This window comes from Canis aureus, chromosome X, assembly GCF_053574225.1.
Source record: "Canis aureus isolate CA01 chromosome X, VMU_Caureus_v.1.0, whole genome shotgun sequence".
Taxonomy (NCBI): domain Eukaryota; kingdom Metazoa; phylum Chordata; class Mammalia; order Carnivora; family Canidae; genus Canis; species Canis aureus.
Genome location: NC_135649.1, coordinates 34,736,649 through 34,751,599, shown reverse-complemented (window position 1 = coordinate 34,751,599; position 14,951 = coordinate 34,736,649). Strand labels below are relative to the sequence as shown.

General features: G+C 36.9%; 1 non-coding gene across 1 annotated transcript; it reads left to right on the top strand.

The window, feature by feature from the left end:
• The first annotated feature begins 779 nt into the window (after positions 1 to 779).
• On the top strand, positions 780 to 886 carry LOC144309370 (U6 spliceosomal RNA). Its single transcript, XR_013375387.1, has one exon. It is a non-coding gene; the product is annotated as a U6 spliceosomal RNA (small nuclear RNA).
• Positions 887 to 14,951: the final 14,065 nt, after the last annotated feature.

Here is a 14,951-nt window from a genome sequence, read left to right as displayed (position 1 = left end):
CATATAGAACATTATAAATCTAAGCTAAGGTAAGGAATGGAGAATGAAAAAAGAATAAAGGGATGATAGATTGAAAAAATTTTTAATGTTAAAATATAATTCAAAATAGGGATGCCTGAGTGGCTCAGTAATTTAAGCTGATGACTTGAGTTTGGCTCAGGTCATAATCTGGGGTTCCTGGGATCAAGCCCCATGTCATGCTCCACACTCAGTGTGGAGTCTGCTTCAGGATTCTCCATCTTCCTCTCTCTCTGCCCTCCCCCTGCATGCACATTCTATCTCTCTCTCAAAGTAAATAAATCTTTAAAAATATATATGTAATTCAAAACATATCCACATTAAAAATAAATGCAAAAGGATTAAACTTGCCTATTGGAAACAAAGATTAATTGATATATATATTTTAAAGCCAGAAATCCATTGCTATAAGGAAACCTACTAAAATAAATGGTCACAGGAAGTTTAAAATTAAGAATAATTTTTAAAAAGTTATACTAGGTAAATACTAGCCAAAAAAAGATGGCACAAAAATCTTAACACTAAAATATATAAAATTTGAGTTAAAAAGCATTCGTAGTGATAGAGGTTTACCATCTGATATTAAAAAAATAAAACCAATCAGAAGGATATTATTAGTATGAACCCAAATACATATAATACCATCGTGTGTGTGTTTGTGTATTAGGTATGTGTGTGTTGATAAAACTGGAAGCAAAAGTTGACAAACTCATAATTATAGTTGAAGATATTTAAGTCACTTGTATAAAAAAGATAAATCAGTGCTCGCTTCGGCAGCACATATACTAAAATTGGAACGATACAGAGAAGATTAGCATGGCCCCTGCGCAAGGATGACACGCAAATTCGTGAAGCGTTCCATATTTAAAAAAAAAAAAAGATAAATCAAACAAAATGTAAGTAAAGATATAAAGATTTTGAGCAGTAGCAGAAATAAAGTTAATCTAAAATACAACTCAACACATATTATCTTTCCCAGTACTCAGTGAACATTATCTTTCAAAAAAGAAAAAACAATTTACTGGAGTTAAGTGGAAATTTCAAAGAGTTAATATCATGTAAATTATAGTCTGAAAACATTGCATTAAATGAGAGACACAGAGTCTAACTATAAGGAAAAAAACATGTTTAGTGAATTTAAAACTCCCTTCAAAACAATGAAAGTTCTACATATCAAAACTGAAGTGGTACTTACAGGTAAATATGCAACATTAAGTATATATACTTAAAAACAAAAAGTAGAGAAAATAATTGAGTATTGAAATAAAAAAGCTAGGAAAAGAACCAAAGACGAGTGGGGTGGGGGAGCATGAGGGAAGTAAAAAAAAAAATTAGAAAATTCAACTACTAGAAGCATCACCAAAACCTCTTGAGAGAATCAGTAAACCAAGGGTGGATGACATTTCAAAAGTGTTAATAAATAAACACATCAAATATGATTTGGAGAAAATTCTTGTGAGCTGAAAACAGAATTACCTACATCCAATTAGGAGAGATACCCAGGTAACCCCTCAAAGCCTTGAGAATAACTTTATAACTTTTTTATGCCCAGAACCATTAAGAATAGAGAATGAACCCGTAGTTTAAAAAAAAAATCAGTATTCTGATAAAGCCATCATATTGTCATCTCACACCTTCAATATATCTAGGACCTTTAATATTTCACAGAGTGATTTCACATAGATGATTTCACTTTTAGAAATTTAGAATCACAGGATGTGCATCTGTCATAGGTGTGAAAATGCTTATAGGGTACTTAGAAGAGAGTTACAATCAGCTGCTGGTTCCTGCAGCCTTCCTGAAGAAAGGGCAGCAATCCAGTATTTATAAATATGCTTTCCCTTGAAGTAAATGCAGTAACAAGATTAGGTCGATAGATATACCAGTGCTATTAAGGTGTCAAAGGAGAACCCCATAAATTATAAGCTCAGCATTAGTTAGCTAGACCATTTTCAGAAGTTCACTTTTCTAATCTTAAAATCCATCATAAAAACAATAACAGGAGGATATGTGTTTACCTGCTGCCTTCAAACTTAAGAGAATTTTACTTGTTCATTTGGGAAAATTTAAGAAAGAGAAAGTTCAAGGCAATAATGTATTATAGAAACTGCTTGTGCATAGCAGTCTAGTTATTTGGAATAAATTGATTACAGATCATGCATGGTCTTTGTTTTTAACAAAATATTTTACTTATTTTACTTTGTTACATTCATTACATTCTTAAAAGCAACTTTGCAATCCTGAGGGATACTTGATGCCATATATGAATAAAATTATTGCATATATTTTAATCTTCCACATGAAAGATCTTTCCACAAAAAATAAACATTTTAACATAAAGCTAAGAAAAACGATCTTGTCAAAGAAGTAATAGAAGGAGATTTCTAGTCAATGCCTGCAGATTTAATTATTTTGTGAGCACAAGAAAAAGAATTCTCTTGCTTTGGTATACCCCTGACACCAAAAAAGCAAAAACAGAGTCTTTAATAAGTGGCATCTGGCCAGCAGCTGCTGTCATAGCTTCTCCTGCCTTCTTTTTTTTTTTAAGATTTTATTTTTTATTTATTTATTTATTTACTTGAGAGAGAAAAGGAGAGAGAGAGAGAGGAGAGAGAGAGATCACAAGTAGAGGGGAAAGGCAGAGGAAGAAGCAGGCTCCCTGCTCAGCAGGGAGCCCAATCTGGGGCTAGATCCCAGAACCCTGAGATCATGACAGCCGAAGGCAGAAGCCTAACTCACTGAGCCACCCAGGTGCCCTGCCTCTCCTGCCTTCTGAAATACCTGAATATATTTTGTACAAAGTAAAACACACAACTCCTCAGAAAACTACGATTATAGACATCTTTTCGCCTAAATTAGGAAGGAATGTCCACTAACCACAGATTTTCCTAAACTTAGGATGAGTTAAACATATCCTAAGTTGAAGGGCGCCTGGGTGGGTCAGGTGGATAAGCATCTGACTTTGGCTCAGGTCATGATCCCAGGGTCTTGGTATTGGACGCATGGTTGGTTGGGGTGGGGGGCACCAGGCCCCGGGTTCAGTGGGGAGTCTGCTTGTCATTCTGCCCCTCTCTCCACTCATTCTCTCTCTCTCTCTCTCTCTCTCTCTCTCTCAAATAAAACAATCCTTTAAAAAATTATCCTAAGTCGAAAATGCATTTACTCTACCTAGCCTACTGAACATCAAAGTTTAACCTAGCCTACCTTAAGTGTGCTCAGAACATTTACATTAGCCCACAGGTAAGCAAAACAATCTAACACTGCTTGTTTTATGATAAAGTGTTGACTATCTTACATAATTTATTAAATGCTCTACTGGAAGTGAACAGCCAGATGGTTATAGGCCATTGTGATGGCATGGCTAACTGGAACATGCCACTGCCCAATATTCCAAGAGAGTTATCATATTGCTAGCCCATCACAGGATCAAAATCCAAAATTTGGATTTTGTAGTCTCTACTGAACAGGTATCACTTTGGCACCATTGTAAAGGTGAAAAACTGTAAGTCAAATCATCCTAAGTTGGGGATGTCTGTATAACGTAAAGACTGTCTGTAGAACGTAATGGGGTTTGATTAAGCATAGACACATGTGTGCACTTGCACACACACAGTCTTTGTGATCTACTTCATGAAACAGAGCAGTTATGTGGAAAAAAAAGGTAAGAACACAAATTTTTCCCAGACTCAGAGAAGTAGTTGGAAAAGATACACAAAAATGTAAAAAAATGTAAACAGTGGGTTATTTTATTTTCTTGTACTTTTGGAGTTGGTTAATATTTTAACAATAACTGTGATTAGTAAACATGTGGTTAAAGCATGTGGTTAAGGCATATACTATATATTAAATGACAATATTTACCAGAAAGATGGAGGTTAGAACACTGCGTTCTAACATACTCCTTTATAATCACAGTAATAAAAATCAACTGAAATAATCAAAAGCATCTTTAAATTTTTTTTTAATTTTTATTTATTTATGATAGTCACAGAGAGAGAGAGAGAGAGAGAGAGACAGAGACACAGGCAGAGGGAGAAGCAGGCTCCATGCACCGGGAGCCCGATGTGGGACTCGATCCTGGGTCTCCAGGATCGCGCCCTGGGCCAAAGGCAGGCGCCAAACCGCTGCGCCACCCAGGGATCCCAAAAGCATCTTTAAAAAGAGGGCAAACACTCACATGCTATATATAATTTAAAGACTTACCACTAGCTAATTTAAAGGTAGAATAAGATTAATCAGAGGCCCTGAAAAACTTCCAAATATTATTTCATAGATACACAATACAGTGTGTGGATAATTAGAGAAGTCCCAGCCCAATCCAAGCCAGAAAGAACCTCCTGAACTGGAAGGTGTGGGCTGCAGATAGGATAAGACTGGAAACCAATGTGGAACAGGCACTTGGAGCAAATTCATTACTGCAGATGCAGACCACTTGGTCTCACCAGTGAGCTGACTGCAAAGTTGAGTCTGACCACATCTAACCCCAAATCTGGCGGTGGTAGGATTTTCCTTCTCCCAGCTTCCACCAGTTACCTGCAATAATTGACAGTGACACTAGGAAAGAGACTTGACACAGACATGTTCTGTAACTGGAGTAGAGTTTAGAGCAGAGGAAAAATAGGTACACAATTCTTAATCATGGAATCTCACTTCGCCAAACAATGAAGAGGAAGCAAGCAGAGACTAATTTTCCCTAAAAGGACAGCCCCCAAATTCTAAACTCTTCCCCACTCAGGTCTCAGTATCATGAATTTGGTGATATAAATACACATCAATGCAGGCCTTCTGCAAAACTTCTGAGTCATTAAGTCTAATAGTGTTGAGACGCAACGAGCAAGCTTGCAGAGACTCCTTCTATGCTTATTTGGGTCATTGACCAGTTTACTATGGACCTGCTCTAATTAAGAGATAAATACTTATTTTGTAAAACCAGCATGTGGCTTATAAAAGTATCCTGCAAAATGAAAGGAAAATAGATAAGCATGAGACTTAAGTAGGAGAAGTAGAGAACAAAGGAAACAATCAAAGTGAAAAAGCAAAAAACAAATTACCCAATTAAAAAAAAACAGGCAAAGATCTTAAATAGACATTTCTACAAAGAAAATATACCAATGGCCAACAGGTATATGAAAGGATGTTCAACATCATTAATCATCAGAGAAATGCAAATCAAAACCACAATGAGATATCACTTCACATCTGTTAGGATGGCCATTATAAAACAGAAACAGAAAATAAGTGTTTGTGAGGATGTGTAGGAATTGCAACATTTGTACACTGTTGCTGGGAATGTGAAGTAATGCCACAACTACGGAAATAGTATGGAATCTCCTTAAAACATAAAAAAAAATGGAACCACTGGCAGCACCTGGGTGGCTCAGTGGTTGAGCATCTGCCTTTGGCTCAGGGTGTGATCCCAGGGTCCTGGGATTGAGTCCTGCATCAGACTCCTTGTGGGGAGCCTGCTTCTCCCTCTGCCCATGTCTCTGCCTCTCTCTGTCTGTCTCCGTGAATAAATAAAATCTTTTAAAAAATGGAACCACTGTATGATCCAGCAACCCCCCCTCTGGGTATATATCCAAAGGAAATAAAGTCAGTATCTTGAAGAGATATATGTGTGTCCATGTTCATTGCAACATTATGCACAACAGCCCAGAGGTGGGAATAACTCCAAATGTCCATCAAAAGATGAATGGATAGGGCAGCCCGGATGGCTCAGCGGTTGAGTGTCTGCCTTCAGTCCAGGGCATGATCCTGCAGACCAGGGATTGAGTCCCATGTCAGGCTCCCTGTGTGGAGCCTGCTTCTCCCTCTGCCTGTGTCTTTGCCTCTCTCTCTGTGTGTCTCTCATGAATAAATAAATAAATAAATAAATAATCTTTAAAAAAAAGGATGAATAGATAAAGAAAATGTGATATATGATACAATGGAATATTATTCAGCCACGAAAAGAAGAAAATCCTGTCATAGGCAGCAACGTGGATAAATCTTGGGGGCATTACGATGAGTGATACATAAGCCAGTCATAGAAGGACAAATAATGCGTCATTCCATTTATACAAATGAGGTACCTAAAGTGGTAAAACTCTCTGAAGCACGGAGTAGAATGGTGATTGCTAGGGGCTGGGAGGAGGAAAAGTAAAGCTGCTGTCCAATAGGCATAGGTTTGGGTCATGCAAGATGAAAGAGCTTTAGAGATCAACTGTATAACGCAGAGCTCATAGTTAACAATAATGTACGTTTAAAAATTGTTAAGAGGGTAGATCCCATATTTTAGGTTAGAGATTTTTAACCTAGTAAAATTGTAATTGGCTTTTTAAAAATGTATACTACTGAAATCCATATTTCAAAATATTTTTAAATCCCATATGGGTATTTATATATGCCACCAATGATATGTGAAAACATGTAAAAGGGGCAGCTATTAAGGGTATGTTTTTATTATCTGAAAATGATCTGATGCCATTAATAAATTCTCATCCTATTTTTAACCTGGAAAAAAACAAGAAAAAAGAGAACATTTAAAAAACTTTTTACTAGAGTAAGCAGAAGTAACTTGTAGAAAACATCTGCTTTCTGCATTCAATAAAGTTTAAGTGAACTACTATATGGATCCATGAGAAAAACTGTGAACGTTGATGAAATAAGGCAACAGATTCATATGGAAAGAGAGGTAGGAATGTTCCAGAATTAACATAATTAAATTAGTAATAACATAACACAGTACAATGTTACCAGAAACACTGAACTATAGAATTGACCTTATAAAAATGTCAATCTGTAAGAAAATACAAAAATATTCTTAAACAAAAAGATACATAATGAAAAAAAATACCCCACCCAAGTTATATCCACTAAAATGGAGCATATTGTGAGAAAGGAAATAAAATACATCAAATTTTTCATGAAGCCTACCCTTTTCATGTTGTTTAAAATTGTAAACCATTCCCCACTTGACTCCCCTACCCTCATTATTCTGGGGGTATTCTTATCTGCTTATTATTATTATTATTATTATTATTATTATTATTATTATAATTCTGCTCTATCTTCCCCCATAGTTCTGATGGCCATTTAACATACCATAAAAAATAATCTAACATAACACAATAATTACTTATGTTTACTGGCACCTGTTCTCTTAACCGGAAGGTAAGCCTAATGAGGGCAAAGTTTGTTTTTTTCTTCACTGACTTATTGGAAGTATCTGGAGGAGGACTGGTACATAGTAAGAGACTTGAATATTTTATTTATATTTCAAAGGATGAAAGACTTTGGAGTGAATCAAACTCTAAGTAGTAAAAGCATATAATTTTTCTTTTTTTAAAGATTTTATTTATTTATTTATTTAAAAAAATTTTTTTAAATTTATTTATGATAGTCACAGAGAGAGAGAGAGGCAGAGACACAGACAGAGGGAGAAGCAGGCTCCATGCACCGGGAGCCCGACGTGGGATTCGATCCCGGGTCTCCAGGATCGCGCCCTGGGCCAAAGGCAGGCGCCAAACCGCTGCGCCACCCAGGGATCCCCTTAATTATTTATGAGAGAGAGAGAGAGAGAGAGAGAGAGAGAGAGAGAGAGATAGTGAAAGAGATAGCGAGAGAGAGCCCGAGCAGGAAGGAGAGGGAGAAGCAGGCTAATGGCTGAGAAGGGAGCCCGATGCGGGGCTCCATCCCAGGACCCCAGGATCATGACCTGAGCTGAAGGCAGATGCTTAACTAACTGAGCCACCCAAGTACCCCCAAAAGCATATAATTTCTTAAAGATAAAAATAAGGCAATGCACGGCACCTGTCTGACTGGTGATTTCAGCTCAGGTCATGATCCCAGGGTCATGAAATTGAGCCCCGCGTTGGGATCAGGGCTCAGCAGGGTGTTGGCTTGAGGATTCTCTCTCTCTCTCTCTCTCTCTCTCTCTCCTTCTGCCTCTCCCCCTGCTCAAGCACTCTCTCCCCCACCCTCTTTAAAATAAATAAATCATTTAAAATATGAGGCAATACATATATATATAAAAATATGGTATTTGGGGGGCACCTGGGTGGTTCAGTTGGTTATGCAGGAGGCTCTTGATTTCTGCTCAGCTCAGGATTTCAGGGTCCTGAGATCAAGCCCCACGTGGGGCTCTGTGTTCAGTGGGATGTCTGCTTGAGGATTCTCTTTGCCCCTCCCCCCACTCTCTCCCTTTCACTTTCAAAGAAATAAAGAAATAAAGAAATCTATCTATCTTTGAGGAAAAATATGATGTTTTCTTCATTTGGACCTCAAGTAAAAAAAGGTTTGAGTTCATCTTATTTCTTAATTCATAACTCATTATTATTACTGGTCAAAGAAGGCCCTCTTATTTATTTATCCTTTTTTTAAACTTCACACTTGGCCTACACTTGACTTCCATTTCTCTTTACCCCACAGGCAACTATTTTAGTATGTTAAATATATATTCACATATTTGAATGAGTGTTTTGTGAAACATGTATTAATCTGTGCATATTTTTATAATTTATGTAAACAATACTATCTTATCTCATTCCGTTCCTTTTTAAAACTGTCGTCTAGTATTGTGTTTTTAGGATCCATCCATGTTGGTACATGTACATGCTTCTAACAGCTGTGTAATATTCCACGGTGTACATATTTGCAGGTCATTTATCTGGAAGGTAATCTCAGAAGGCAAGAGTAAGCTTCCAGGGGAGGCCGAGAGGGAGAAGACACTGGAAGAACCCAGCATAGAAAGTAGGGACACATTATATGTGCATGAGGGGAGATGTAAATCTTCATACATACCACAGAACTAAAATCAAAGGAGAGGTAGAAAACTATGGGAGCAACACCAGAATGTCTGGCATAGTTCCCACAGCCCTATTTCCTTACCAACACACAGATTCATCCAGTCTCCTGATTTTCACTAGTCTCTTAGATTTAAAGTGAAAGCTCATTACTATTTTAATTTGTAATTCCTTCATTACTGATGAGTGTGAGCAACTCTTCATATGTTTGCTAGCTTTTGAGGTTTCCATTTCTGTTAACCACTCGTTTGTATCCATTGACCATTTTTCTATTGAGGCTCTTCTCTTTGTGTTGTTGATTTCTAGACACGGATCATATGTGTGGTTATAAACACTAAATTTATTTAGTTCCATTCGGTCACTGCGCCTTACTTTTGTCTGTAGTGTCTTTTGTTAAATATAAATCTTGGATTTTAATTTAACTGGACTATTATAGAGAGAATTGACATTTTTATAAACACTAAGCTATTGCATCAAAGAACATGGAATGTCTCTCCATCTTTTTAAATTATTTATTCATTTATTTAGAGAGAGAGCATGCATGCATGAGGGAGGGAAGGGTCAGAAGGAGAGTGACTCAGGGCTCAATCCTACAACCCTGAGATCATAACCTGAGCTGAAATCAAGAGTCAGACACTTAGCAAGTGAGCCACCCAAGCACCCCATAAATAATCATGATATGCCTTTTCTTCCAGCTTCATTGAGGTATAATTGACAAATAAAAATTTTATATATTTAAGATGCGTAACATGATGCTTTGATATATGTATGCACTCTGAAATCCTGACCACCAAGCTAAATAACATTTCCATCATGTCACATACTAACCATTTTTCTTGCAATGAGAATACTTAAGATCTAGTTTTTTAAAAAAATTCAAGTATATAAACAATTATTAAATATAGTCACCGTGCTGTTTATCAGATTCCCAGAACTTGTTCATCCTGCATAACTGAGACTTTGTACTCTTTGACCAGCATCTCTCTAGATGCCCCACCCTCCTGTCCCTGGCTACCACTCTTCCACCCTCTGCTATGAGTTTCACATTTTTAGATTCCACATACATATGAGATCATACAATATTTGTCTCTCTATTTTATTTAGCATACTGTCCTTCAGATTCATCCTTGCCGTGGTAATAGGCAGGATGTCCTTCTCCTGTAAGACTGAATAATATTCCATCACATATATGCCATACCTGAAATGTACCATATTTTCTTTATTTGTTTATCTGCCAGTAGAAATTTAGATTGTTTCTACCTTTTAGCTGTTGTGAATAATGCTGCCATGAACATGAGAGTACACACATCTCTTTGAGATCCTGACTTCATTTACTTTGGACATATATCCAGAAGTAGGATTACTGGATCACATGATAGTTCTATTTTTAATTTCCTGAGGAGCCTCCATACTACTTTCCACAATGACAGTACCAATTTACATAGCGACCTACACAAGGGGTGCACAAGGGGTCCCTTCTCTCTGCATCTTTGCCAACAGTTGTCATCTTTTGTGGTTTTTAAATAGCCATTCTAATGTGTCTGGTGATATCTCATTTTATATTTATATTTTATATTTCCTTGATCATTAGTAATGTTGAACACCTTTTCACATACATATTGGTTGTTTGTATGTCTCCTTTGGAAAGATGTTTATTCAAGTCCTTTGCCCATTTTGTAAATGGGTTATTTCTTTTCTTTTATTCTTTGCTGTTGAAATGTTTGAGTTTCTTATATATTTTGGATATTGACCCCTTATCATGCATATGGTTTACAAATATTGTCTTCCATTCCATAGGTTTTCTCTTCAATCTGTTGTTTCTTTCCTTTGCTGTACAGAAGCTTTTAGTTCTGAGGTAGTTCCACTTGTCTATTTTTGCTTTTGTTGCCTGTGCTTTTGGGATCAAATCCAAAAAATTATTGCTTAGGCTAATGTCAAAATGCTTTTTCCCTATTTTTTCCTAGTTGTTTTAAAGTTTCAGGTCTTATAATTAAGACTTTAATCCATTTTGGATTGATTTTTATATATGGTGTAAGATAAAGGTTCAATTTTATTCTTTTGAATGTGGATATCCAGTTTTCCCAACACAATTTATAGAAGAAACCATTTTTTCCTATATGCACTCTCTTGTATGTGTTGTATGATAGATATAGTTACCATAATTGAGATGTCATAATACTAGTTTTGGGATATACACATAAACCAATATGATAGAATGGAAAATCTAGAACTAAATCAGTACAAATATGGCTAATTTAAAAAAAAAAGTAAAGACAATTAAATGAGATAAGGGATGGCTTTTTTTTAACACATGATGGTGGAGCAATTGGATACCAATAGACAAAAGCAAAAACAAACAAACAAACCAAAACCCAAAACATCATCCTCAACTTCACCTCTTATTCAAAAATTAACTCAAGGTTGATTGTGGATTTACTTTTTTTTCCAGGTTGAGATAAAATTGAGATATAACACTGTGTAAGTTCAAGGTATAGAATGTATTGATTTGATGCATTCACAGAGTGTAAAATGATTACTACCATAGTATTAGCTAATGTCTCCATCACATCACATAATTACCATTTATTTTCTGTGGTAAGAACACTTAAGATTTACTCTCTTAGCATTTTTCAAGTATGTAATACAGTATTATTAACTATAATCACCTTTTGCACATTAGATCTACAAAACTTATTTATCTTATGGCCAGAAGATTGTAACCTTTGACTGACATCTCTCCATCCCCCACCCTGACCCCAAGTCCTTGGTAACCACCATTCTGCTGTGTTTCTATACGTTCTGCTTTTTTAGATTCCACAAAAATGATAGCATATAGCATTTGTCTTTCTCTGTCTGGCTTATTTCACTTAGCATCACGTCCTCAAGGCCAATCCATGCTGTCCACAAATGGCAGGATTTCCTTCATTTTAATGACCAAATGATAGTTCATTGCATTTATGCCATATTTTCTTTCTCCATTCATCTGTTGTGAGAAATGCAGGTTGTTTCCATGTCTTGGCTATTGTGAATGACGGTGCAGTGAACACAGGAATGTAGATAACTCTTCGAGACAATGATTTCATTTCCTTTGGATATATACCCAAAAGTGGGATTACTGAATCAGATGGTCGTTCTATTTTTTTACATTTTTGAGGGACTTCCATATTGTTTTCCATAGTGGCTGCACCAATTTACATTCCCCCCAACAGTACACAAGGATTTCCTTTGCTCCTACATCCTTGCCAACACTTGTTATCCTTTGTCTTTTTCCTTCCAATTTTATTGAGATGCAATTGACATATACCACTGTATTAGTTTAAGGTGTTTAATATAATTACTTGATATACATATATTTTGTGATATAATTACTACACAGTAAGTTCAGTTAACACCCATCATCTCACATAGTTACAATTTTTTTCTTGTGGGGAGAATTTTTAAGATTTAATCTTTTAGCAACTTTTGAATATACATTACAGTATTGTTAACTATAGTCACCATGCTGCACATTGCATCCCCAGGACTTATTTATTTTATATCTAGAGGTTTGTTCCTTTTGACAACCTCACCCACTTACCCCATTCCACTTCATCCTCCAGGAATCACAATACGTTCTGTTTTCTGTGAGCACAGTTATTTTAGATTCCATGTATAAGTGAGCTCATATAGTATTTGTCTTTCTCTGTCTGGTGTTTTTAACTTAGCGTAATGCCCCTGAGATCCATCTATGTTGCCACAAATAGCAAGATTCCCTCCTTTTATGGCTGGATAATATTGTTTTGTATATATACCACAACTTGTTCATCCATTCATCCATTGATGGACACTCAGGTCATTTCCCAGTGTTGGCTATTGTAAAAAATGCTTCAGTAAACATCGGGGTGTGTATATCTCTTTGAGATAGTGATTCATTTCTCCACTGGATATACACCCAGAACTGGAACTGATGGATCATATGGTAGCTCTATTTTTAATTTTCTGAGGAAACTCTATACTATTTTCTGTAGTGGCTTTACCAATTTATATTCCCAGTAACAGTGCACAAGTGTTTCCTTTTCTCCACATCTTTGCCAACATTTTTAATATTTTGTCTCTTGATGATAGATAACCATACTAACAGGTGTGAGGCATACCTTATTATGCTTTTGATTTCCATTTCTTGTTTTTTTTTAAAGATTTCATTTACTTATTTGACAGAGAGAGACAGAGAGAGAGAGAGACAGAGAGAGAGAGAGAGAGAACAAGTAGAGCAGCAGGCAGAGGGAGAAGGAGAAGCAGACTCCCCACAGAGCAGAGAGCCCGATGAGGGCTCCATCCCAGGACCCCGGGATTATGACCTGAGCCTAAGGCAGATGCTTAACCGACTGAACCACCAAAGTGTCCCAATGCTGGGAATTGTTTACCTCTAATCCTCTGGAGGTTGTATCCAAGGCTGTGTCTTCATAGACATGTGCTAATACTCAGCTAAACACCTGAGTGCAGCACTCTCCTCTCCAGTACTCTGTTCTATAAATTCTAGTTACCTTGGTCTAGTTGCCTTGGTCTACCTAGATTCTCAGCCGTTTATCCTCAACTCATCGAATCCACTGGGCTCTGCTTGGGCTCTCCCAATGGTCTGGAAACTCTTTCAACACAGCAAGCTGAAGCACCATAGAGTTCACCTTTTTTTCCCCCCATCTCGCAGGGATCACTTACTTTCATTGCCAGATATCCAGTGTCTTGAAAGCCTTTGCTTTGTATATCTTGCTTTATTATTGTTATTTCCAATGGGAGGAGAAATCTGGTCCTATTACTCCATTTCCTTTGGACACAAATGTCCTGTGCAGTTTAGAAGTAATCGGCAATGGGAAATCTTGGGCATCTCAGAATGCCAAAACTCATTCAGTATTTTGCCCCTAAAAGGTAGAATTTGATCCCAGAGTCAATAGTTTATATATTCGCTGAACACTCTCTTTACTATTGTGTAAATAGACCTCATGTTGCCTGTATTGCTAATCTACCAGAGATATAGAATTTACAGACATGCCTTAATGTGACTTCAATAAAGGCCAGGCTTTAAACTTCAGGGGTTTTCAAAGCAAGAAACATTCCACAAAATGTTTGCTGCTCTTTACCATCTGTCTTTTCACACAATATCATCCATTCACAGGGTGGGAGAATTTCCAGTTTTTCTCCTGACATCTGGTCACATAATTTAGGTCTACAAATGGAAATCAAAATGCAGAGTTGTATTACCTAAATTATTCTGCCTCCAGTGTCTCTCTGCACCCCCAGACCTAAATAAAGTCCAGAAAGAGAGATGGGAAATCTTCATCAATACAAAGCAGAGGTATTTGAGAGGCTTTAATAAAAATCGCTAAAATAATTGCTGTGCAATTCCTTACAGAAGCTTTTTTTCTTGATGTGTAGTATGGTTCCAGGTGGTCTGAGCATATAAAAAATAGCTCCTGAACAAGAGCAAAATATATAAGGAGAAATACCATGTGTTTAGTGCTGGGGGATCTCCTGGGAGTGCTAAGAATTGGGCATGGTATAAAGTCAGTGAAGTAGAATTTTATAATACTTGGTGAATATAATTTCGTGTTTAACCAAATTGATGTAAACTGATTGAGAGAAATAGACAACGTTCCAAATAGTGGCAACGGAACTAATAAAGGTATGGTGGCAGGGGCTGGGCAGGGAGGCAGGGGGAGCAAGATGTGATAATGAGAATGACATGACTGGAGAAATGAACTTGTTATGAAGAATGAGAAACACATTTATGGAGATAATATGATCGGTAGGAGAAGTCTGTGGAGGTTTTAACATGTTAGGCTAAGGATTTCAAGATGTATAACTTCAATTTCAAGAAGTAAAAATGAAGTAGGGAGCCTCACTCCATCCTTTCTCTCTGAAAACAATCAACCTAAAAAAATATGGTTTAAAAAACAAAACAGAGCAGCCTTCTGACTGGGGACAAGTTGGCATAGACCTGTCTTTTCCAGCTCTTCTCTACTAAGTATAATTAAAAAGCTGGAAAATAATAAAATTGTCATAGGAGAACCTTGAAGGGTGGAAAGGAGAAAGCAGATTGCATAGGAGACACAGTACTTGGAGTAAAATGCAGTGATCCAGTATCTGCTGACCACCCACCCAGGCACAGGAGCGAAA